Here is a 26,737-nt window from a genome sequence, read left to right as displayed (position 1 = left end):
GGACGGTTCCCCCCTGCCCGCCAAGCCAGCCCTGCCACCCCCTGCAGAGGCCTGCCCCCCACAGGGGGGCTGCGTAGGGCCCCAGAATAGCTAGGGACAGCCCTGATACCTCTACTCTATTTGTCTTTTGAAACAGTGTTTCAAAGAGTCTCTTGAAGCTTATAACAGGTCCCAGTGTTTACCTTAGCTATACCTAAAATACTTGATCTTAATTCAATAAGGTTTAACTAGGATATTTCAGGAAATTGCCATACCGTCACAATCATAATGGTCTCACATAGCCTTAAAAATGTATTAATCTATTTGTAGTCAAAAATCTGTTAAAACATTGGGGGGAAAATGGGATTTGAAAATTAGAACAAAACAAAAGGAATAAAGACTCAAACAGATGTGGAGAGATGAGGGACAATACAAATAGAGAGGAGAAATTTTAGCAATAGAGGATTATATTAATTTTAGACACAAACTACAGAAACATTTGCAAGTCCAGCGATTTCAAAGAATAAAAGCAGACTTTAGAGAACACCAAATATAGGTGGAATACAAGACAAGGTAAACTACTGTTAGACTGGAGATGAAGGAGAATACATTTACAGTGTCCCCAAAGAAGTGAATTTTCCTCCAGACAACATTTCATCTGAATGGTTTGAGAAAACAAAATATAAGTTGATGGGTACATTCTGCACAATTATTCTGTATATGACTCTATATAATTACTTTTAACATATTAATGATATTCACTAATAGAAAAAAAATCAAGGAATGGAAAAGAATGGGTGTTCATACTAAAAATTATACAGGGTCTGCTTGGGAATTGACATAATAAAGCTTTTACATGGAAGGAAAATAAATTACTATTTACACTGTTACCAAATAATCACCAAGATCAGATAACACATGCTCCTTTTATGACAGTCTTATCACTAAGATTAGGACTAATATGTGGCCCTTCATGGCAAAATCAAGGACACAGATGGGAAGTCAGATAATTTCCACTGATAGCTTTGTAAATCATCAGTCTCTTGACTGGCCTCTTGACTAGCCATGTCAAGAGACATGTCACCATAGGGGGGTCATCAGGAACACATTCCTGCTTCTTTATGGATGACTGGTGTTCCTTGTCCCAAAGACGCTGAGGAAGAGATAACGCCTGAGATGACACAGCACGAAGCACCAGCTAAGACTGGAACTCACCTCAATTCAATGAGACTTTCATTAACATGTTTAGCCATAGGTGCTGACTCCCAGCATGTTGGCCCACTGCATCCCGCAGCTCCCATTGGCTGGGAATGGTGAACCACGGCCACTGGGAGCTGTGGGGGCCAGTACCTGCAGATGGTCAACATCAGCAAAATGTCTCATGGCCCGTGATCCGATTACCCTGATGGGCCGAATGTGGCCCACAGGCCACAGGTTGCCCACCACTATTCTATTCCCTACTCCACCTTTCAGTTTTTCAACACTTTCCAGAAAAAATAAATCAAAATCTCACAATCTTCTTAACCAATCAAATCATAGAATCATAGAATATCAGGATTGGAAGGGACCTCAGGAGGTCATCTAGTCCAACCCCCTGCTCAAAGCAGAACAAATCCCCAGCTAAATCATCCCAGCCAGGGCTTTGTCAAGCCTGACCTTAAAAACCTCTAAGAAAGGAGATTCCACCACCTACCTAGCTAACCCATTCCAATGCTTTACCTCCCTCCTAGTGAAATAGTTTTTCCTCATATCCAACCTAAACCTCGCCCATTGCAACTTGAGACCATTGCTCCTTGTTCTGTCATCTGCTATCACTGAGAACAGTGTAGATCCATCCTCTTTAGAACCCCCTTTCAGGTAGCTGAAAGCAGCTATCAAATCCCCCCTCATTCTTCTCTTCTGCAGACTAAACAATCCCGGTTCCCTCAGCCTCTCCTCATAAATTATGTGCTCCATCCCCCTAATATTTTTGTTGCCCTCCACTGGACTCTTCCCAATTTTTCCACATCCTTCTTGTCGTGTGGGGTCCAAAACTGGACACATTACTCCAGATGAGGCCTCACCAATGTCGAATAGAGGGGAACGATCACATCGCTCGATCTGCTGGCAGTGCCCCTACTTATATAGCCCAAAATGCCATTAGCCTTCTTGGCAACAAGAGCACACTGTTGACTCATATCCAGATTCTCATCCACTGTAACCCCTACGTCCTTTTCTGCAGAACTTCTGCCTAGCCTCTCGGTCCCTAGTCTGTTGCAGTGCATGGGATTCTTCCATCCTAAGTGCAGGACTTCGCACTTGTCCTTGTTGAACCTCATCAGATTTCTTTTGGCCCAATCCTCTAATTTGTCCAGGGCCCTCTGTATCGTATCCCTACCCTCCAGCATATCTACCACTCCTCGCAATTTAGTGTCATCTGCAAACTTGCTGAGGGTGCAGTTCACGCCATCCTCCAGATCATTAATGAAGATATTGAACAAAACTGGCCCCTGGTCCGACCCCTGGGGCACTCCGCTTGACACCAGCTGCCAACTAGACACAAAGTCATTGATCACTACGCATTGAGCCTGATGATCTAGCCAGCTTTCTATCCACCTTATCGTCCATTCATCCAGCCCATACTTCTTTAACTTGCTGGCAAGAATACTGTGGGAAACCGTATTAAAAGCTTTGCTAAAGCCAAGGAGTAACACGTCCACTGCTTTCCCCTCATCCACAGATCCAGTTATCTCATCATAGAAGGCAATTAGATTAGTCAGGCATGACTTGCCCTTGGTGAATCCATGCTGACTGTTCCTGATCACTTTTCTCTCCTCTAAGTGCTTCAGAATTGATTCCTTGAGGAGCTCCATGATTTTTCCAGGGACTGAGTTGAGGCTGACTGGCCTGTAGTTCCCCGGATCCTCCTCCTTCCCTTTTTTAAAGAGGGGCACTACATTAGCCTTTTTCCAGTCATCTGGGACCACCCCCGATCACCATGAATTTTCAAAGATAATGGCCAATGGCTCTGCTATCACATCCACCAACTCCTTTAGCACCCTGGATGCAGCGCATCCGGCCCCAGGGACTTATGCTCGTCCAGATTTTCTAAATAGTCCTGAACCACTTATTTCTCCACAGAGGGCTGGTCACCTCCTCGCCATACTGTGCTGCCCAGTGCAGTAGTCTAGGAGCTGACCTTGTTTGTGAAGAGAGATGCAAAAAAAGCATTGAGTACATTAGCTTTTTCCTCATCCGCTGTCACTAGAATACCTCCCCCATTCAGTAAGGGGCCCACACTTTTCCTGACCTTCTTCTTGTTGCTAACATACCAGTAGAAACCCTTCTTGTTACTCTTAACATCCCTTGCTAGCTGCAACTCCAAGTTTGATTTGGCCTTCCTGATTTCACTCATGCATGCCTGAGCAATATCTTTATACTCCTCCCTAGTCATTTGTCCAATCTTCCACTTCTTGTAAGCTTCTTTTTTGTGTTTAAGATCAGCAAGGATTTCACTGTTAAGCCAAGCAGGGCACCTGCCATATTTGCTATTCTTTCTACACATCACGATGGTTTGTTCCTGCAGCCTCAATAAGGATTCTTTAAAATACAGCCAGCTTTCCTGGACTCCTTTCCCCCCTCATGTTATTGCTACTCTTGATAGCATTTATGCAGAAGAACACTTTGATATTCACTGAGACACTGTATATATTTCATACAACTGTTTCAGTTCCACTTATTGAGAGCAGCTTCTCCAGTGTTTTGATGCTATGAGGAACCATATACTTCTTAAAAACAAACAAAAACCACTAAAGAAATAATGGAAATAATTTATATCACACAATGAACAGTACTTGTAATTGGAGTAGAATCCACTTAATCAACATCTTGATAATCAACTCTCATGATTTTGTCATGAGTCTCATGATAATTATTGTTTTCCTTAAAACCCCAGATCCTGGAGTCAAGTGGATATGTGATGATATCAGCTTTCATTCTTAAATAAAAAGTAAATTTCTAGCCCTTGTGGCTGTGAATAAAGCTTCAAAATGTGATCCCACTGCACCCTAAAGGCTCAAAAAGCAGAAGGCAAATAAAAAGAACACCAAATCTATTATTTTTACATAATCTCATTATTTTAAAGCCAATCTCATGTTCTTGGTGAGCCTGACTTCTGATTTTTTAACATTTGGGGTTAGCAATATTGAAAACTGCCAAGGAACAGCCAGTGTAGTGCCTTTCCATGACTTAACAATAGGACCCCTCATTACAAAATGTCTATTTAAATGGCAGCTCTACTGCTGTCTGTAAAGCTATTCACAGGCATAGGTGCTGGAACTAGGGGTGCTGCCGCACCCTCGGCTATAAGTGATTTCCATAATATGCAGGGTTTACAGTTTGGTTCAGTGGTTCTCAGCACCCCCACTATACAACTTTTTCCAGCACTCTTGTTCACGGGTTGACAGGTGTGAACTGATGTTTGCTAGCACATACTTTCCTGTAGTATGTTCAGTTCATGCTAGTTGTTATCTTTTAACTTATTTGACTATAGTTTTGTGTTTTTGTTTTTTAAATGTGTTAATAGTTTGAACACTGCTTATTTTACATCTGTTAATGAAATAGAAATAAATATCACAGTATATCCATATGAGCCTGTGGTAATCACAATGATTAGTTACTTGTTCAGTTTACATTGTTATGTATCAATTAAGAGAATTCTGCTGTCATTTTATTTAATTACCAAATATTACATAGTCTAATAATTTTCAGATCAATTATGCACAAAGACGAAAAGCAAAAATGCTACTTTATACCTGCATGAGAGAAAAGACAAATTCCAGTTTTTGTGATGTTCTGAGCAATGGAAGGATTAAACAACACTGAGTAAAGTCCAGCCCAAATACATATGGGAAAGCAGTTGGAGTTGCCGGCGTTCCAATAAATTATTATGGCAACATGATGAAACAAATTCAGTGTATGAGCAGACATTCCAAGTTTATTTAATGGACAAGATGATTCATTGTTATAACATGGCAAGGCTAAATGGAAAGAGGAAGAGAGAAAGCAAACTGAATACTAAGACTGGAAACTTCCAGATGTGAGCATAAAATGCCACTGAGTCAGTGTTACTCAAAACATAAAATACTGCCTCAAACTGTAGTAAAATATGTTAGTTTCTATATCTCTGTCAGAGTAATCATTTCACAAATATACAAAACTTAAACAGCCATATGATCAGTGAAGAGAATTATCCCTACCTTTTAAAAGCACCTTTCATGTCCCAGTAGAGCCATTTGTGGTTACTGCGTGATTAAAAATCTCCACATCATCTTTATAAAGAATTCTGTATAGCCCAGACAACTCATCAGGGCAAAAGTGAAACTGAATAAGAATCAGAGGGGAATCTTTTTGCATATAAGCTTCAAAAGAATACCATTTGTTTCATTCACAAACATTGAGCACCTAAGTTCTAGAAAATTTGTTTGTCCCTTTATTGCAAATTCAGACTTAGTACAATCCACAGTGCACCTCTTATTAAATACCTATTTCCAATTATGGAAATTGTTACCCTACTGTTTTATCAGTGCCTTGACCAGCTAAATCCAGGTAAAAAAAGTGTCAACCTGAGTCTACACTAAGGAAAAGGTCAAGGTTAGATAAAACATGTTGAGAAACCCAGCAATTTTTCCTAGTCTTGTCAAAACCTTTGTCTACCTTGTTTGTTTAGAATGTAAACTCTTCATGTTTCTTATTATATATTTTCACCATTCCTAGCACAAATGGACCCTTATCTCTGTTGGGGCCTCTTGGCAATACAAAAGAGTATAAAACTACCTTCAGAAATATAGAAAACAAGCCTATACACTTTATGAACATGTATTGCTCTGCATCAACAAAGAACATAAAGTACAGAAATAGAAAGAAGTTAGGTTGTTTGTTAGTTTTAAAAAATTAGCTATCATGCTTTAATTCAAAGTTTCACAAACTGCTCCATGCACGGTTAATTGTCCGTGAAGCATTTGTTGGTGAGCTGAATGATCACATGATGCTGAGAGTAGTTTGTGTACATATGATTAGGCAAGGAAATGACATCTTTCATGAACAATAAATTCAGTCAATTAATATATATATTTCCATATGTTAAAACATCAACATATATGCATGTAGGATATCGCACACTGTTCAGTTCTGTATCCTAAATATTCAAAAATCCAGAAAATTTTATAGGAGAAAGATAGAAATATTTGCCTTATAAGAGTATAACTTGACTGTAACACACTATTTTTGAATGAAAGCAAAATGTGCTCATTTTAAAGTTATTTTTGGTGTTGACAAATAATTTAAGAACTATTCCTTTTTACTACTTCTAGTCATAAATATTCCACACCTGTTCTTCAGAAAAGGTAAGCTACAATAATTTTTTTTGCCAGTGTATACAGATAATTCAAATTTTCTTAAGTAGCAATCTAAAACTGTGTGCTTGATTTACACCAGGGTTTTCATTAGAGTACTTCTTAACACCTACTTTGAGAGTACTCGTAATAGAACTCTCGGCCTGTAACCATTCATCTAAATTTTCCAGTTCTTGAGTGATTTTAAATTTAAATTGCCAATGCTCATCTAATCCTAAATCCCTTGAAACCAGGCTTTTTACGAGTTCGTTGATACTTATAATCTTAGCAAGATCTGACACTTTTTAAGGAACTCTCTGTCCTAACTTGCTGTCTAGACCACATCTAGTGGAAATGTTAATCCTATTTTACATTGCTCCAAATCTGAGTTTCCAAGGTGATTTTTTTTTTAAATGTGCAAGACAAGACTTTCTGTGTGTGGCATTAGAGGACAGATTTCAAATGTTTGTACTTACCTTTTTAAATACTTTGACTAGTGTAGAAAACATTGTCCTCACAAACCCGTTAGTATTATGTAAGTTTGATGTTGGTAAAGTGCTTCTTTTATTGTTAGTTATGTTTACTTAAGAAAGCCATTTTGTCATTAAAATGGTAAAGATTAACTGTAGCGGGACAGTCACCCCGTTCCGGCCCAGAAAGGGTTAAAGGCCAGCCCCAGGGAGAGGGCTGGGGCTGAGAGCCAATAGGAAAGGCTTGGAGGCAGCCAATCAGGGCCAGGCTAGGTCCTATAAAAGAGCTGCACTGGCCAGAAGGTAGACACAGACTCACTCCAGCCTTGCAGTGAGAGGGGCCTAGCTGCCTGGGAGCGCAGGGTACCTGAAACAGAGCAGTGCTGGGGAAAGGCAAGAGGAGCTCCAGCCTGGCAACTCCCCAGGCTATGGCTTTGTTAAAGGCCCAAGGAGGTACCGGGGCTGCAGAGGTGCAGCCTGGGGATTGGCCGAGGTAGCTGGTCCAACCGCCTTGCCAATGATGAGTGGCCATTACAGATTGCAGTTTGCCCCAGATAAAGGAGGCTAAATGATGACTGGCAGTAGCCACTGAGGCAAGGTGGGCTAAGAGGAACGGGGGTTCCCCTGGGAGAGGAGGCCCAGAGTGTGGGGGTACTGTGGTGGGCAGAACTTCAAGGAAAAGGGGCACTGGGGTCTGGGAAGGACATTGGACCTGAGGCAGGAGAGACACCAGCCAGCAGGAGGCGCTCTGAGGATGGAATTGAGTTAATTCCCAGATGACCAGCAGGAGGCACTGTGCCGGTGAGGTCTTGACTTGCTACATTAGCTCATGTCAGTGTTACAGTGTCTTAGGATATTTTGGATATAGATTGAAGATACATATTTTTTTGGCTGCAGACTGACTAATCTAGTGCGGGGGCAGCAGACAAATGCCCACTGTAAGTCCAGAACATGAAGACCTGGATGAAGGGTCAGAATGTGGGGGAACATGGCAATTATAGCAGGGACAAAGGAGAAACAGGAGGAATATAGAGGGGGGGAATTTAATGAACATCTCAGATGTCTGTATGCTAATGACAGAAGTATGAGGAATAAAACAGGAAGAATTAGAAATACTAGGGAATAATCACAATTATGAGAAAATTGGCATCACAGAGACTTGGTGGAATAATTCACATGACTGGGATATTAGTACAGAATGGTACTGCTTGTACAGGAAGGACAGGCAGGGAAAAGAGAGGAGGTGTTTCCCTGTAGATCAAAGATCTATACATTTGCACTGAGGCTGAGATAGAAGTTGGAGGCACCTGTTGAAAGGCTGTGGGTAAGGATAAAAGGGGTAAAAAAAACCATGGGTGATAATAGTATGGGGTTACTATAGACGACCTAACCAGGAAGACAAGGTAGATGAGGTTTTTTTAAATAACTAACAAAATCATGCAAAGCACAGGACTTGGTGGTGTTGGGGGACTTCAACTACCTAGACAGCTGTTGGGAAAATAATACAACAGGGCATAGATTACCCAACAACTTCATGGAATGCACTGGAGATAACTTTTTATTGCAAAAGGTGGAGAAAGCGCCAAGGGGAAAGTCTGTTCTACATTTGATTCTGACAAATAGGAAGAAATTGGTTAAGAATTTTGAAGTAGAAGGCAGCTTGGGTGAGAGACAAAATTATAAAGATCATGATTCTAAGGAATGGCGGGGGGGAAACAGCAGGATTAAGACAATGGATTTCAAGAAGGCAAACTTTAGCAAACTCAGAGAATGGGAAGGTAAGATCCTGTGGGAAGCAAAGAGAAAAAGAGTTCACAACAGCTGACAGTTTTTGGAAGACACATTACTATGGGCACAAAAGCAAACTATCCCAATGCACAGGAAAGATAGGAAATATGTTAAGAGACCACCCTAGCTTACCCATCTCTTCAGTGACCTGAACCTCAAAAAAAAAAGTCATACAAAAAGCTGAAACTAGGTGAAATGACAAAGGATGAAAATATGTATACACACACACACACATATATATACACATACATACACACCCACACCCTCCAATCACTGCTAAAGAATCCCCCCCAGCCTAAGAGGGGGATCCACAGGACCTGGACACCAAATAAATATGGGGGACAACTAATGAAATAACAGGAACAGGAGTGTGGTCAAAGGGTCAAATGAAGGGAACTGGACGGAGACACCAGGCAGAGAACCTCGGACAGCACCCACTGCTCCTCAAAGGCATCAAGGGAATCAGTGGACGCCGCCCAGAGGAACTCTGCCCGGATCAGAAATAGGCCCCACAGTCACAGGAGACTCCATCAGCCAACCTCCTCACTCTGGTTTTATAGATGGCCATTTTAGCCAGGGCCAGGAGGAGGTTGACCAGGAGATCCTGTGACTTTGTGGGGCCGTGGATAGGGAGTGTATAAATAAGAAGGTGAGGGGAAAAGTGCAACCAAAAGTGTAATAAAGTATTGGTGAGAAGCCAGAATAGGGGCTGCAGCCTGGCACACTCCAAATATATGTGTGCCAGGGTTTTCCTCATGCCGCAAAAGGGGCAGGTGTCTGGGATAGGGGTGAACCACGCCAAGTACATGCCTGTGCTCACAGCTCCATGAAGGAGCTGCCAACTGATATTCCCGGTGGGCCTCGGGACCAAGGTGGAATATAGGCTGGCCCACCGGGGCTCCTCACCCTCCAAAGATGGCAGGAGGTCCCACCATTTTGTATCAGGGCGAGGGTAAGGGAGTGAAGGGTATGGAGCACGAGCATGTATAGATGTTTCCTTGGCGCGGTCTGGAAGCAGACCGGCTGCAGCTCGTGCAGCCAGCTCACGGTGAAGGGGTGGGGGGATTAGTTGGGTCCACAGGGCAGGGGCCCGATGAAAAGGTCCAGCAGGCTTGGGGTGGAGGGTGGGCGGGGCACGCCCTTGTGCATGACCCGGTTGAGGTAAACCTGAGCAGCGGGCGGCAAAGCGGCTCTCACCTCCTGAAGTATGCATCGGGGAGTACGAGGTCTGGAGAGCCCCATGCGCTGAGCGAGCGTTAGGGGATCCAACCAGTCTCCCCGGTCATAGTCCAGGAGGTCTCCGACTCTTGTGACTTCTGCCAGGACCAACCTCTGGCGCACTGAGGGGGACTCCGCCACCTGCACGCGAAGCTGGGGGTTGTGTAGCAGGGGCTCCGCGAGGAGATCTGCCCCCGCAGTGGCCGCCACAAACCTGGTCATTGAAAGCAGTTTCCAGGGCCGGAGGAGGTCCTGGTAGAAGACCGGCAGCCCGGAGAGTCTCGCGGAAGACCTCTCGGATGGAGATAAAGGAGCTGCCAGTTGTATCGGAGCCCTCAGAAGCGGCGCAGGAAGGTGTGCGCCAGTAAGCTCCACACCGGACTACCTGCACTGTAAACGAGCCTCTGCAGGGCCTGGAGACGGAAGACATGGACCTGAGTGTGCAGATACTTCAGGCCCTGCCCTCCCTCCTCCAGGGGTAGATGGAGAACCCCTGCAGGGACCCAGTTCAGTCCTGACCAAAAGAACTCCAGAATCAATGTCCGGAGGTCGGCCAGGAAACCCGGGGCCAGGACCAAGGTGTTCAGCCGGTACCAGAGCATGGACAGGACTAGTTGATTGAGCACCAGTGTCCTCTCTCAAAGGGAGAGGCACCGGAGTAGTCCTGTCCATTTCCGGAGCCGCTCTATCACCCTGCCCTCTAAATTTGCCAGTTCTCCGATGGAGAGGGATGTGTGGCAGAAAGGTAAACGCCGAGATAGAGCAGCAGACCCACGCTCCACCGGATGGCCTGAAGTGAAGGTGGGAGGGAGCTCGCCTGCCAGCAGTCCCCGACCACCAGGCCAGAGCTCTTGACCCAGTTGACCCAGGCAGAGGAGGCTGCTGAATAGATGCCTGGCAAGCCTCCACCCACGCCAAGTCACCCGGTCCTGGACCACAAGGAGCACGTCATCAGCGTACGCTGACAGAACCAGCCACAGCTCTGGCTCCCACAGCACCAACCCTGTCAAACTCCTACGGAGGAGAGAGAGGAAGGGCTCAATCGCCAGAGCATACAGCTGGCCCGAGAGGGGGCACCCCTGCCATACTCCTCACCCAAAGCTGACCGATTCGGTCAGGGTCCAGTTGAGCCTGACCAGACACTCTGCGGAGGCGTACAGCACCCGGAGAAAACCCACAAACTGGGGACTGAAGCCAAATGCTCGCAGAGTGCTCAGGAGATACCCGTGATCCACCCTGTCGAACGCCTTCTCCTGATCCAAGGACAGGAGGGCAAATAACAGACCATCCCTACACCCAAGTTCCAAGAGGTCCCGGACCAGATACAGGTTGTCAAGGATGCTGCAGCCCGGAACGGTGTAGGTCTGGTCTGGGTGGACCACGTCCGCCAGCACGGACCCTAGCCGCAGCGAGATGGCTTTTGCTATGACTTTGTAGTCCGTGCTGAGGAGCGAGACGGGACGCCGATTTCGTAAATCGGAGGTCCCCCTTCTTCAGCAATAAGGCGAGTACAGCTCGCCTGCACGAAAGAGGGAGGACCCTGCTCTGCAAAGACTCGGCCCAGATGGTGACTAGGTCTGGGCCGAGGACGTCCCAGAACACGCGGTAGAACTTCACGGTCAGCCCATCCATGCCCAGAGATTTATTGGTGAGCATGCGACGGAGGGCTTCCGAGAACTCGGCCAGAGTGAGAGGCAGCCCTAGCCAGTCTCGGTCGCCCGCGCTGACCGTAGGGAGCTCCTCCCAGAGCACTCTGCAAGCGTTAGGATCGGTCAGATCCAAGGAGAAAAGGCTTGCGTAGAAGGCTCTCGCCATCCTGCACATCTCCACTGGATCCGTGAGGGGGGTGCCGACTTCTGCCAGAAGGCAGGTGACATGTTTCTTTGCCCCCTCTTTTTCTCCAGGGCATAGAAGAAGCGGGAGCCGTGATCCATCTCCCGAAGGAGGCAGATGCGGGATCGAACAAAGGCACCCCGGGCCCAATGGTCCTCGAGGGACCGGAGCGCCTCCTGCTTCTCCCGGCACGCTCCGCAGAGGGGCAGATCGTCGGGGCTGGCAGCCAGGCGCCTCTCCAGCTCTAAGACATCCCGTTCCAACTGCTCTATCGTCTCATCCCTCCGTTGGCTGGCGCCCCGGGTGTAGTCACGGCAGAAGAGCCGGGTGCGCACCTTCCCCAGGTCCCACCACCACTGCGCCAAGGGAAAGCACGCCGCTGCCCACGCCAGGCCAGCCAGAACTCCCGGAAGGATGTCATGAAGCCCACATCCTCCAACAAGCTGTTGTTGAAATGCCAATAGGCCAGCCCTGGCCTCTCCGAGCAGAGAGAGGTCAGAAAATGGGTGGTCAGAAAATGATGGTCAGAAAATGGGGTCGGCCGGATGCAGGAGGAGTGGGTTTGTGAAAGGTGGAAGCGTGATAAATAAATGCGGGAGATATGTGGAAGCGTGATAAATAAATGCCAACCGGGAGTGGCGCGACCGATGGGCCTCCACCCGGACAAAGGTGAACATGCAAATGTCATCCGGGTGGTGGTCGCACTAGACATCCACCAGGGAGTGGTGTTTGACTATCTCCCGGAGGACGTCCGCGGCAGTCGGGCACTGCTTGGTCCCCGAGTGGTCCCGCTCCTCGAGGGTGGTGTTAAAGTCCCCACCCAGGACCAGGCACTCATGTGGATCCAAGGTGCCGAGGAAGGCAGACGCCTGCTGATAGAATTGCAGCTGCTCCGGGCCCGATGTCGGGGCATAGATGTTAATGAGGTTGACCATGAGCCCCTCCATATGGACCCAGAGGTGCAGCAGGAGGCCCGGCACAGCCTCGGCGACCCCTAGCACCTTGGGCCATAGGTTGGGGGAGAACAGGGTCGCCACTCCAGCTGTACGAACTGTGAGATGGCTAAAGTAGACCCTGTCCCCCCAATCCAGCCACCAGCTGTCTTCGGCGGCTGGATCCGTATGGGTCTCCTGCAGGAAGACCACAGAGTACCTGTTCTCCCAAAGGAAAGAGAGCACCTGGGACCTGAGGAGACCTATCCTACAGCCCCTGGTGTTCAATGTTGCGAAGATGAGCGGTGCCATGAGGAGGGCTGGGGGGAATCCTCGCCGGCAGGGATGCTTGCCCAGCCCCCATTGGGCCACGCAGCAAACCGTGACCTACCCCGTAGGTGAGCAATGAGTCACGGAAGCCACGGACCCACTGGTAGGCTGCTTCCCGGTCTTTTTACCCTCCCCCCATAAGGGCCCTTTCGGCCTGGAGGATCTGATGAAAGTCCCCCCCCCCCCCATCGCTGGAGAGCAAGCTGTACCTGGTTGCGGGAGCCACGGACATCTTCTAAAAACTCTCGCAGCGCATGGGGGGGTGGGATTACTGTCTCCTGGTCATCCCCTGGCACAGCCCTGTGGCCCCCCGAGACAGGCAGGCAAGGTGCGGACCCCCAACAGGGCGCCCGATGGACTGGTGCCACGCGGGCCGCCTCAAACCCTGGGGCAATAGGGGGCAGCGGAGGGAAGATAGCAGCCCCTAGTGGGTTGGGACAGGGAAACACAAAGGCTGCTCCCTGGGGGTCATTTGCTGGAAAAGGGAAGGAGAGAGACCCAAGGCTGGCAATAACATCGCGGGAGGTGGAAGGGATAGGGACAGGGTCAGCATCAAGGGCAGGGCCGGGATCAGGGACAAGGGCAGGGGCAGAGGTGAAAGTCTGGGCTTCAGAAGCCAAGCAGCTGGGTGGTAGAACCTTCCGGTCAGGCTCAAGGGTTGGGGGGGATGAGGATGGGGCTCTCAGCGATGCCGGGCGCAGGCTCTACAGGGGATTTGGCAGCCACTGCATCAGGAGGTGGACTGTCTTCTGTAAAGCCCCCGCCCAGGAAGGAGGTTGATTGCTCCAGACGAACGAGGGGTGCCCCTGGTGGCTCAGGTCCCGGTTGCATGGCATTGGATGTTGCCTGAACAGGCTCAGCAGCCGTCAGCGGGGTGCCTTCTGCGGCCGGGTTGATGGAGGACTCCAGGGGCTCCTCGGAGGTGGGAGTAGAAGCAACGGTCAGTGGGAGGGAGCATGGGAAAAGGGGGGCTGGAGTGAGGTCACCCAGATCAAGGCCCACTGGCAAAGAGTTGTCCTCCCCCTGGGTGACCAGGGTGAGACCCAGGGCCTCCATCTCCTCATATATGGATGGGAGATCGCTTTCCACCACCCCCAGGTTCTCCCCGCTGGCACCCGAAGCAACCATCGCCTCGGGGCTCACAGGGGCTTCAGATGGTACCAGGGCAGGAGGGGCTCCTTCAGGGGCCTCGGAGAGGAGGGACTCCTGTGGAGGGGAGATACTACCTTCCGGTGCTGCCACGTCTTCCCCAGCCGGTACCGGTGGATGGAACACACCCATGGGCAAAGCAAAAGGCTCGGCATCAGTGCTCCCTTCCTGGTCTTCCTGGGGGCCTCCACATCAGATGGAAGGAGTGGAGGGGCTGGGTAGCAGGGGTCATGTCAGGGGACAGAGGTGATGGCTCAGGGACGGGGGGGGGTAACAGTGGAGCAGAACAAGGGAGGAAAGATTCCCCCGGGGTGGGCCCTCTCCCATGGCCGGCGGTGTCCCTGCCGCACCCTCCTCCACAGGCCCCGCCAGATTGTATGCAGCAGAGGTTCTCCCGCTCATCTGGGCACAGTGGGAGAGGTGCCCCTTGGGCCCAAGTGGGAGCAATGGTGGACTGGGAAGAGGAGGGGTGGCTTTGGGCGCCGGGCAGCCAGGGGTGCTGGCGATGACAGGGCCGGTGCCCTGCCGGGGCTCGGGGGTCCCGGATGCTCCTCCTTGCCGGGCCAAGGGGCAGTCCCTCCGGTCGTGCCCCATCGCCCGGCAGAGGTAGCACCGGGCCTCCCCCGTGGAGTAGTGCATCCGGTAATGGGCCCCTTGGTAGGGGACCAAGAATGACCCCTCAAGCGCCTCTCCATCACGTGCCATCAGTGACAGTTGAAGCTGCACCTGCCAGCGGAACGAGAGGATGTGACGGAGGGCGGGGTCTTTGCAGCCCAGTGGGAGAGGACTGACAACGGAGATGGGTAGAGAGGGCGGGTAACAGGGCGGCACTGGGAAGAAAGGGAGGGACAGAAGTCAGGACCAGATGGACGCCCAGGTTCCCTAGTGCTCTAGGGGGACGAACACGTCCCCCACCGCCAGGCCCTTCTCCACCACCTCCTGGGTGGCGGCTTCCGATGCTAAGAAGAAGACAACCTTTCTGTACATTTTGGAGGCCGCCACAAGGGCCGTGGGCCCCACCACCCTCGCCAACGCCCGCATGTGGGGCAAGGCGGGCACCAGGAGGCAACGGACGCCGTGCTTCCTGGTCAAGGTCGGGAAGGGGCCCCAGCCGCTATAGGTGGTGCGGAGGCGGTGGGTGGGAAAGATGACCTAGTGGTAGGCGTGGGGGCTGCCGCCACCTGGGCGTATGACCTGGGGGCTAGGGGAGGGACACCCGCAGAGCTGGTGGAGGGAACAGCGGGGAGGGACGCCGCGGCCAGTGGTGGGGCCGCAGCGGTAGGGCCACGGCAGTAGGGGCAGCCACTGCCATGGAGGGCTTGGTCTTTTTTGTGGGGCCCTTACCCTCCTTTTTTCCTTGGCCCTTCCTGCTGGCTGCGGGGGCTTCCCCAGAGTCGGAGGGAGCGAGGGACGTGGCAGCAAGGGAGGTCGTTCAGGTGTCCACCGCAGCCGGTGCCCCAGCAGGGGCAATAGCAGGTGGTTCGGCTGCGGCAGCGGAGGTAGAGGCTTGGGGGGGGCAATGGGGTGGCAAGTGGGGGAGGGACAGTGGGGTTTTCTGGAGGGGCCCCACCCGTCTCATCCTCCGCCATTGTGAACAGGGAGGGAGGGGAGACACCAGAAGTAGGACGGGAAAGGGGAAGCAGGTCGACCACTCCTCCCCCCTAGGCTGCAGGCAGGGGAGGAGGGCGCCAAAGGGGGAGGGCTGGACGGGGGCGCAATCAGGAGTTAGGGGAAATAACCAACACTGGGTGGGATTCCAGCTCCTCTAGCTGCACTAGGACAGGGGGGAATACAACAGCATTGGGGGTGCAGTGAAGAGGATTTAAACTAAAAAAGGGGAGTGGCACAAGCGCATGGGAGGGCGCAAGGGGCTAAGTGGGCTGGAGTTAGATCAGGGAAACCAAGGGGCTAGCTTCAGAGGCTGGGGCGGGGCAAACAAAACAAAGGCTGCAGAGGGAAATGGGCAGGGCAGGCAAACAAACTGAAGCTAGTAAGGGGGGCTGGGGCAAAAGGGGAAGCAAAGGCTGCAAAGAGCAAATGGGGCAGGTAGCAAGGGGAAAAGCTGTGGGGTGGGCAGTCCGGGGGTGGGGGGGGGGGGACGTGCACTTGCACAAAGTCTGTTTAGGCTGGCTGCTGCTTCTGGCCCAAAGGGTGGAAATAGGGCGTAGCAAACCAAGCAAGCAGCTGAGTCCAGAGGCAAGAGCTGAGGCAGATGGTAAACAGCCAGTGGGGGTGGTGGAGGGGGCAACGGTGGTGGTAGTGGTGGGGGTTGAGGGGGACACAGATGGATTGGGGGGCAGCTCCACACCACACCCCCTGTGTCCCTACAAACACAGTCAAAATCTTCACCACAAGAGCACAGTTTGAAGTCACTCAGGTCAAAAGGCCCCCTCCACGTTGGTCTGCAGTCTCTAGGTGCTCCCACACTGGTAGATGGTCCTCCTCTCCTCCTCCTTGGGGCATCAGCAGCTCCAGGCAGCAGACTCTGCAGCAGCAGCTCCAGGAACTCCAGGTGGTGGGCCAGGTAGGCAGAAAGGACCCCTCTCAGGTGGTGGTGGTGTCCACAGCAGCAATGGCTGGAGTCCCTCACTCCCCGCTCTGCAGAGTGGGCCAGTAGGCCCCCCCAAGGGGCTGCAGTTGGAGCAGTAGCAGCACCCAAGGATGGGGGGTCCAGCAGCTGGCCGGCAACCAGGTAGCAGAGAACCGGGGCGGGTGGGAGGGTGTCTGGCCTGGCCAGGGGAGCAGCTGGAGCAGCAACAGCAGCAGGGAGAGCCCAGGGCCTAACAGCAGCAGTATCAGCAACAGCCCTCTCCCTCCTTCTCGCTCCAGGCCAGAGGGCTACAGGAGAGTAATCAAAGGGAGAGCTATTGGTCCCTGATTAACCAGGTCCCTTTTCCCTGGGTAAGGTAACAGGGAAAGTTTCAGAACAATCAGGAACCTTCTGGAGACCACTAAGACAGGCTAATTAGAACACCTGCAGCCAATCAAGAAGCTGCTAGAATCAATTAAGGCAGGCTTAAAATTAAAATTAATGCTTTTGAATTTTTGAAATGCCCTTTCCTGGTTGTCCAGCTTGGTGAGCACACCTCTGTCTGCTCTCTGTTGTGCACAACTGCCCAACTGACTACACACTTCAGATGCACTCCAGTCTGTAGAAGACAGGAGGTATCGGATCTCCTTGGCCCATGAGACGTTGTGCAGGCATGGTTCCAAACCAGCTGTAGAAATGTGAACAACTATGAGCAGATTGCTTCGAGGAGGCAGGAGAAGGGGTCAGACAGGGACCAACAGCAGTGCTGCTCGAAAGCCAAGGAACTATGACAGGCACACCAGGAGGCCACCAATCAATCTGGTGCTGACCTGCAGACCCACTAATTGCCATTCTGGCAGAAACCCCACCACCATAAATGTCTCTGAGGAGCCTAAGGCTATGTCTACACAAGAGAGGTTACCGCAGCACAGCGATACCAATGCAGCTGTGCCAGTGTAAGATCTCTCATGTAGCCGCTCTATGTCAACAGGAGAGCGCTCTCTGTCGACATAATTAAACCACCCGCAATGAGTGGCGGTAGCTATATTGGCAGGAGACACTCTCCTGTCATCATAGTTCTGTGCACACTACCACTTATGCTGGCGAAATTTATATTGCTTGGGGTGTTATTTTTTTCACATCCCTGAGCAATAAAAGTTTTGCTGACATAAATGCTGGTGTAGACATGGCCTGAGTCAGAGACCTTTGCCATGAACAGTGAGGAGGAGGAGGATGGGGAACTGGTGACCATAGGTTCCGGCTGTGCCATGAGCCAGGATCTGTTTTTGATTCCACCACAATACAGCCAGTCCTTGCAGTTGAGCGTGCAGGAGACTGATGCAGGGGACAGAACCTCAGGTAAGTACGTAAATAAATTTCCCAGTACAATGATGGAGCCCCCAACTTAGCAGGAGACAGCTATTGACTTTTCATTAATTTAGTTATACTACAAGAGGTAGTGGTAGAACAAAGAAAGGTAGAGCTGCTATCTACTTTTCACCCTCCTCTTGAGTTAGGCAGGGATGGGTGGTGGACGGATATGCATAGCAATTTGTTTATGTATGCACAGATGTTCCTTGAATCCTCCAGAGAGATCTTGATGAAACTTCCATGGAAGTACACTCCAATCCTCTCCCAAAGTTTTCTAGGGATAGCAGCCTTAATTATTCCTCCATGATAGGGACACTCCCACGCCAGTCTGCAATGACTTCAGCAGGTACCAGTGTAGTAAACAGGCTAGCAGCATATAGGCCCAGGCAAGTTCAGGACACCAGCAGCAGCTGTGCTTTCTCTGCCTTTGTTACCCTCAGGAGTGAAATATCAGTTAAAACCATCACCACCTGTGGAAAATTCAGTGCCAGTGCCCTAGACACATAGTTTCATGGAACCAAGCAATTCCCTCTTCATTTCCCTCACCCCTGGTGTGTCATACACACCACGGCTTGAGCTGTGTGGCACCGGGTACAAGCACTCCAGAGCAGAAGTGTAAATGAGCATCTCTTGCTTAACACTTTAGGGGAGCAAGAGAAGGATGGAGTTCTGAATCTTAAGTTTCTCTTCCCATTCCTATTACAGTGACAACATTACCTCTGTGTTTTATCTGAAGCTGCAGCTGTGTAGCCTTGAGGGGTTCCCCCTCCACACTAGTGGAATGCCTGAGCCAGATAGGGAGGAGGGCGGAGGATCTGCAAGCCAGTGCAGCATCAGACCTTCAACAGAAGGCCTGGAGGGCGAATATTGTGGTCTTTCAAACTAGCAAAAGCACATTCAACTATCATTCTGCAACTCCTGAGCCCATAGTGGAATCATTCCTTAGTGCTGTCAAGGCGGCCAATGTAAGGTTTCATGATCCGGGGAGCAAAGGGTAAGCAGGAACTGCCAGGATCACTACTGGCATTTCAGCATTGCCAATGGTAATCTGCCAGTTGGGAAAGAAGTTTCCTGTTTGTAGCTTTCTGAACAGCCCTGTATTCTTAAAGATGTGAGATCATGCACCTTCCCTAATCAGCCAACCCTTTCTGTTGAAGTACTCTTCCAAAGGTGCTCTGGAGCCCATGTAGGGATGTACATTCCATCTGTTGCTCCACTGCAGCTTGGAAACCCCAAAGCTGCAAAGCCATGTCCTACACATTGCCGAGAGTCACTGTCTTGCATAGATAATTAATGGCCATGCACACTTGTATGACAACAGCCCCCACAGTGGATTTTTCCACTTTGGGATGACAGTAGCAATCCAGCATTGCACGTGTCCACATTGTGCTTACCCCTTGTTCTCCGCTGTCAGTGCAGCTCTCATTTTGGTTTCCTGGAGTTGGATGGGTGAGGTGAGCTCAGCACACAGATCCAGTAATGTGGCCTTGAGCATCCAAAAGTTCTACAGCCACAGCTCATCATTCCAAACCTGAATTATGATGTAATCCCACCAATCAGTGCTTATTTCTTGGGCCTAGAAGTGGTGCTCTATCAATTGCAGCTGTTCCGTGAACATCAACAACAACCTTGAATTGGTTCTTGCTATGTTCCATAGCGATATGGCCACCAGGAAATTGTCCTGCTCCTTGCAGTTCTTCTTGCAATTCTGCAAATACTGGAGGATTGTGTGTCCTGTGCTTACAATGCTCATGAAAATAGTGCAGAGCTGTGCAGGCTCCATACTTCTGTCAGAGATGGCAAACAGCAACAAGTCCCATGTGGGTTCATGGGAAATTCAAAATAGGCACAAAAATCATGTTACAGAGATATTACGGGGTGGAGAACACTGTATTATGGGAAGTTGAATCCTTGTTCCCAGTCACCCCTGCACATGTCATTTCTGCCCCACCTTGCATTACCCAAAATATCCAAAAATACAGTGCACTGAATGGTGGAGGTTGCATACTGGAATTCCTACCCAGGATGCACCTCACTTTGCATTAACATAAGCACTCCTGGTGTGTATACACAGTGCCAGTGCAAGAAGCCACGTATGTACATGCACAAAAGATATACTAACTGCAGTGGCTATAATGATGACAAAGCTTGTGTTGGCAAAACTTTATAATGTATACATGGCCTTAGACAAGTTAGATGTCTTCAATTCAGCAGGGCCTGACAAAATACATCCTAGACTATTTATGGAACTGGCTGAAGAGATCTCTGAACCATTACTGATTATCTTTGACAACTCATGGAGGACAGGAGAGATCCTAGAGGATCAGAACAAGACAAATACAGTATCTATCTATAAAAGTGGAATAAGGGCAATCCAGGAAATTTTAACTTCAGTACTCAAAGAGATAATGGAGCAAATAATCAATCAATTTGTAAGCCCCAAGAAGTTAATAAGGTGATGAGTAACAGTCAAAGTGGATTGGTCAAAAACAAATATCAAACCAATTTAATATCCTTCTTTGACAGGGTAATAGGAGGGAAGCAATAGTTGGGATATATCTTGATTTTACTAAGGCTTTTGATACGGTCTGGGGAAATATAGCCCAGATAAACCTACTATAAGATGGGTGTATAACTGGTTAAAAAAAATGTACTGAGGGCAGGTCTACACTATCAGTTAAGTCAATCTAATTTATGTCATCAGGATTGTAAAAAAGCTCCCCCCTCCCAACCCTGAGTGATGCAAGTTTTGCACTGTCCACACTGGAGCTATGTCGGCAGGAGACATTCTCCCACCAACATAGCTTATGCTTCTCGCCGAGGTGAAGTAATTATGCTGATGGGAAAGCGCTCTCCCATCACCATAGCATGTCTTCACCAGATGCACTACGGTGGCACAGCTGCATCGTTGCAGCCGCACCGATGTAGTGCTGTAGTGTAGACTTTCCCTGAGAGAGTAATCATCAATGGTTCACAATCAAGGTGAAATAGAATACCGAGTGGGGTCCCACAAGAACCTGTCCTGGGTCCAGTTCAATACAATATCTTAATAAATTATTTGAATAATGGCATAGAGATTGCACTTATAAAGTTTGCAGATGACACCAAGCTGGGAGGGGTTGCAAGCACTTTGGAGGACAGGATTAGATTTCAAAATGACCTTGACAAACTGAAGAAATGGTCTGAAATAAATAGGATGAAATTAAATAAGGACAAACGCAAAGTGGTACATTTAGGAAGGAATAATTAATTCCGCAAATACAAAATGGGAAATGATTGCCCTCTGAGGTCCACTATAGCTCCACTGAGGTCAAGGCAGCCAAGACAATTTACACCAACTAAGTTTGTGGTCAACTCTTTTTGCTTTACAGCAAAGTGAAAGAACAGGAAGAAACAGCATGATTTCCCAACTTCCTAATTAAGGAAGGAGTACTGCAGAAAAGGATCTGGGGGTTATAGTGGATCACAAACTATATATGAGTCAACAACGTAATACTGTTGTGAAAAAAGTGAACATCATTCTAGAATGTATTAGCAGGAGCATTGTAAGCTAGACAAAATAAGTAATTCTTCCACTCTACTCAACACTGATTAGGCCTCAACTGGACTATTGTGTCCAGTTCTGGGCACCACACTTCAGGAAAGAGGTGGACAAATTGGAGAGTCCAGAGGAGAGCAAAAAAAATTATTAAAGGTCTAGAAAACGTGACCTACCAGGAAAGATTGAAAAAACTGGGTTTGGTTAGGCTGTAGAAGAGAAGACTGAAAGGGGACATAACAGTCTTTCAGTACGTAAAAGATTGTTATAAAGAGGTGGGTGATAAATTGTTTACTCCTGAGGGAATTCTGCACCAAAAAATAAAATTCTGCAGATATTATTTTAAAAGTCTGCAAATTTTGTCAATAAATAAATGTGAAGGCTCTTTCATGGCAATGGGGAACACAGACCACTGGACGCATAGAGGTGGAGATCACCCTGCAGCACCTCACTCCCAGGACACAGACTCGACAGTGAGGCTGCACCCAACCCTGACACTGCGCAAGGGCCAGGCCTACTTCAGAAACACTCCAGGGCCCTGTCTTTCCATGCCAGGTGAGGGCAGGCAGGCTCTGTCTGGCAGGATCCAAGTGTGGAGGGGCTTGGTGTGGGATGTGGGGTGAGAGGATTTTGTATGCAGGCATCTTAGTGGGGGTCCAGGTGCAGGAAGCCTCCTGATACACCGGTGCTCATTGGAGCATTCTGGGTGAAGGGGCAATGGGACTCTGCAAGGGGGTCCAAGTGAAGGTTGTTGGGGCTCATCAGGAGAGATCTGGGTGTGGTGGGATGGAGCTCGGTAGGGGGGCCTGAGTGTGGAGGGCTCAGCAGAGGGTTTGTGCTGGGGGAGGGGAGCTTGGTGGGGTTGTGGTCCAGGTGCAGCTGTTTGGGGCTCAGTAGAGTAGGGGTCTGTGTAGCTCACTGGGGCAGTCCAGGCGCAGGGAGTGGGGCTCATCTGAGTGGGGGTTCAAATGTGGGGACCTCACCGGGGAGTGGTCTGGGTGCAGGAATGGGGGTCCAGATGCAGGGGGGTGGAGCTTGATGGGGGGTGGTTACTGGGGGGGCTACAAATGCAGGGACTAAGGCTCAGTGGTGGGGTTCTGGGTGCAGGGTGAGGCTTGGTGGGAGGGCTTGGGTATGGGGGGTACATAGGGGGTTGGGTGGACAGGAGAGCAGTTCCCCATACAGTCACTGCTCCCCTGTGGCTGAGGAGCGAAGGGGGCAGGAAGCAAATGGGGTGGGGTTGGAGCTTTCTGCAGACAGGGGAGGTTTCTAAGGAAGGGTCTAACCTGGTCCAGGCCCGGCCACTCCTTGCAGGGAAAGAGGAAGTCCCATCTTCACTCACCCCAACTCAGCCAGGACTAGCAGTTGAACCCAATGCAGAGTAGACACCACAGGCCAGGGTGTCCCCAGCACCAGCTCCACAGACACACACGGTGATTTACCTCTCTGCCAGCTTCTCTGTAAACCTGAAATGATATGCCTGAACTTCTGGGGACGGGTGCATGGTGACTCTTGCGGCTTCCCTTTGCTTCCCCATCAGAAGTCATTTTTCTGCGGGCAGGCAAAGAAATCTGCAGATGACATGAATTCTGCATGCGCACAGTGGCACAGAATTCCTCCAGGAGTAAAATTGTTCTCCTTAACCACTGAGGACAAGACAAGAAGTAATGGGCTTAATTTGCAGGAAGGGAGATTTAAGGTAGACATAAGGGAAAAATTCTTAATTATATGGGTAGTTAAGCACTGGAACAAATTACCTACGGAGGTTGTGGGATCTATGTCATCGAAGATTTTTAAGAACAGATTAGACAAATACCTGTCAGGGATGGTCTAGATAATATTTAGTCCTGCCTTAGTGCAGGGGACTGGACTAGATCTAGCAAGGTCCCTCCCAGACCTACATTTCTATTATTTCTGTGCTTTACCCATGCACATTTGGTAATGAGTTGCTCCATAATAAAACAGCATGTGCTTGCTTATAGAGAGAAGGGGAATTTAGAAGGATATCGAATGTTTATGGCTTGATTCTATGAGGTGCTGAGTTTTCTCAGTTCCTAGTAGGTTCATTGACAATTGAAGGTGCTCAGCATCTCACAGGAAAATTGGAGCCTTCAAATGAAAATTTGGCAAAGAGATTCTTACTAGCAGAAGAAAAATCAGCCAAATTTCTCTGAATCCAAAAGTACATAGGCATATTGGGCCAGATCCTCGGGTGATATAAAGTGGAATAGATCCAGTGAGGTCAAGACAGCCAAGACAATTTACACCAACTGAGTTTGTGGCCAATGGTTTTTGCTTCACAGCAAAACAAGAGAACAGAACAGGAAGAAACAGCATGATTTTCCAACTTCCTAATAGCTCCCTTTCCTACTCTGAGATGTGACTGGTACTTGTTTCCCACAGGACCTCTACAAATACCATTATGATAATTCTATGCATGCACCAATGAGCCAACTGTCCAAGTCTGTTTGCTGCTAAAAAAAATAAATAAATACATAAAATTGTTGGAACAAGTACAAATTGCAATGTTATTTGAATACACGTGAACACACAAACAAACATACATTATATGTTTAAACTAAATGTTACAATCTATATATTTATAACAGTTTACAAGATTGCATTTTTATATATGTGTGTGTGCATACACATCCTGCTTGCCTCTTGTAATCCCTATATTCTTTGTAACCTAAGCATTTTAAGTAGTTTCATTATACTGACAGAGAAATAATCAGTATTCTTAAAAGATGCTAACATTTATCTGAGAATGTCTCACTTAGAAAATAAAGTGTTTCTTTGAAGTTGAAGATTTAAAATTTAAAAAAAGTGTCCTAGAACAACATTCTAAGATTTTTGTACACACATTTTCTAGTACTCAGTGCACCACATAATTAGCATTAGATCATACAAATTATCCTAACATTTGTCTTTGCCATCATTTGGGGCTGTTAGTGTACAACAAATGCCCTACATAAATAAAACTGATGTACCTTTCCAACTGAAGGCAGCAGAAAGAATTATTGTCTTTTTAAAATACCATTGAAAATGAAATAAGATACAAAACAGATGTGCTCCACTACATTGTAGTTTAATATTAAACATTATTTATTGCTATTACTATTTATACAATACCTTAGGGGTGCATGGATTTTACATAACGCATGTATTAAGGAAGTGTTCTCTCAGACTGACTGATAGACATTACACTATTTTGTGTTTTAGATTAGAACCAAAACAGATCAGAAGTTATAAAATGCTTATTTAAAATATCTAGTTTATTGTAAAGTAATTTAAAAACTGTTTTAAATCACACTAACATAGTCTAGTAAATATACACTTTGTCATAATGGCACAAAAACATCAGCCAAAGGCTCTCAGCTTGGCCTCATGATGCTCATAATAAAATCTGTGGGTGAAATCGTGGCTGTACTGAAGTCAATGGCAAAACTCCCGTTATTTATTTCAGAGTTCTATCTATGACTAGATTTGAACTCCCAGTGCTTGGGTGTGGCTCAGATTCCATAGCTAGTACATTCCCTTTTGAGCCATTCAGGTTCTAGCAAAACTCCTCTTGATTTCAATAAGGCCAGGATTTCACCCTGTGTGGTTGGTTATTACATAATATCTGTGCATACTGGGGTCTCACAACTTAAAGGGACACTACCAACTTAAAAAACATCACTGCTTTGTCTGAATTTTCCACTACTGCTGTGACAAGTAACATTTTAAGTTATTGTAATTGAAAGAGATTAAGAATGTTTGATGTATTTATATGGTTACTTTGTAAACTTGACAGCACTTCATGCACATTTTCCAGAGTTTCTCAAATGTAGTCTTATATACTCTGGCTCCATTTTCAGTTTGTGAAAAACAGGGCAGAGAGAAAATATATGTGATTGTAAAACCATGATTATTGGCAGAAGGATTCTGGTTCAGGTATAATACCAGAAACAACTTTTAATTTTCATTTTTAAATGACTACTAAGTCTCAGGTTGACAGCATGCATTTAAGTTTCATAGCAAGCACCGTCTTCAACAAAACACACTTAATACCACTAAGTTCTCACTCGTTAGGAAACTGTCATTACCAGTGTAGCTATTCTTGCACTGTACTATACATCTGTGACAGAATACTTAAGGCTGCCTAGTGATCTCCATTGGAATAGCACCAAAGTTACTTTCTGGCAAAGACATCTGGCAACAAACAGCATAAATTATTGTAAAATGTGACATGTTAAGCTGCATCTGCATAATTTAAGTGGTCCATTTTTGGCTTTTGTGGTTAGATACCCTGGATTTATACAAACACACTTATCTAATTTAGGCCAAATAGTGGTTTTAAAACCCCACTGACAATGAACCACTACAAGGAATTCTAGACAGAATTCAAAACAATCTGACCTGTATCAATAAACCATTGGCTTTGTTCATCAAAGCAGACAACGACAGCCAAGTGTTACAGTAAGGAAATGGTACTTAACAGATTTGTCTTTGGGTAAAGGAATTCACCATTCAGTAAATGACGGTTATAAACCTGAACTCTTATTTGCAATAGCTCATATAACACTGCTCACTGCCTATATTTCCAAAGTGTGGAGCTGCTTTCTGAAGAACTGTTAGCCCTTGAAATATGCATCTGCTTTCAAGTAACAGCATAAGATGAGTGTTTTAAAAAAATGCTTTCCAGACATTAAGATCATTAATATGTGAGCCAATAAGAGTTTGAAGGGCTCCTTCCAGATTTATTGTAGTTTGCCTGTTCATAAATACCTTTAAAAATCCTTCTGAATCAAGTAAAAAACCCACTATCAAAACAAGATGTCAAAAGACATGGGAACACTGTTTTTCCCATCCAGCCTTAGGACGGAGTAAATGAAATGCAGGAGGAACAGCTAAAGGAGTTTCATCGCAGACCTGTCCCAGGACAGCTTGTCTTGTCCGACAAGGCAAAGATGCTTATACAGAAATTACCCCCGATTCTCTGAGCGACAAAATAAGTAATAACGTTCTGCACAGACCTCAACACTTTAACGCTTCCCCTCCCCGCGACATACCAGCACTTTATTATTACTCACCTAAAAGAAGAGGGGTTGCAAATGTCTTCGCACCTTTCCACCGGGGAAAAAATACACAGCACCCGCTGCTGCTGCTTCGCTAAGGAGAGACCTGGAATCTCTACCCGCCTCGGCTCGCTGCCCTCAGGAGATGGAGAGGATGGGGAGGGTCGT

The 26,737-nt window shown here is 47.9% G+C and overlaps 1 protein-coding gene across 4 annotated transcripts in view; it reads right to left on the bottom strand.

The window, feature by feature from the left end:
• ZNF385D (zinc finger protein 385D) overlaps positions 1-26,737 on the bottom strand; it is a 631,463-nt gene that overhangs the window by 604,445 nt on the left and 281 nt on the right. Inside the window, exon 1 of one of the 4 annotated variants that reach the window (XM_048838562.2) lies at positions 26,585-26,709. The exons of the other annotated variants lie outside the window; for them this stretch is intronic. The gene's annotated coding sequence lies outside the window, so the exon portion shown is untranslated. Of the gene's footprint in view, positions 1-26,584; positions 26,710-26,737 lie in introns of those variants that run through there. 4 annotated transcript variants of the gene reach the window in all.

The sequence above is a fragment of the Caretta caretta genome, chromosome 2, assembly GCF_965140235.1.
Source record: "Caretta caretta isolate rCarCar2 chromosome 2, rCarCar1.hap1, whole genome shotgun sequence".
Taxonomy (NCBI): Eukaryota; Metazoa; Chordata; order Testudines; family Cheloniidae; genus Caretta; species Caretta caretta.
The sequence above is the reverse complement of the archived record's forward strand: the minus strand, read 5'-3'. Positions and strand labels throughout refer to the sequence as shown.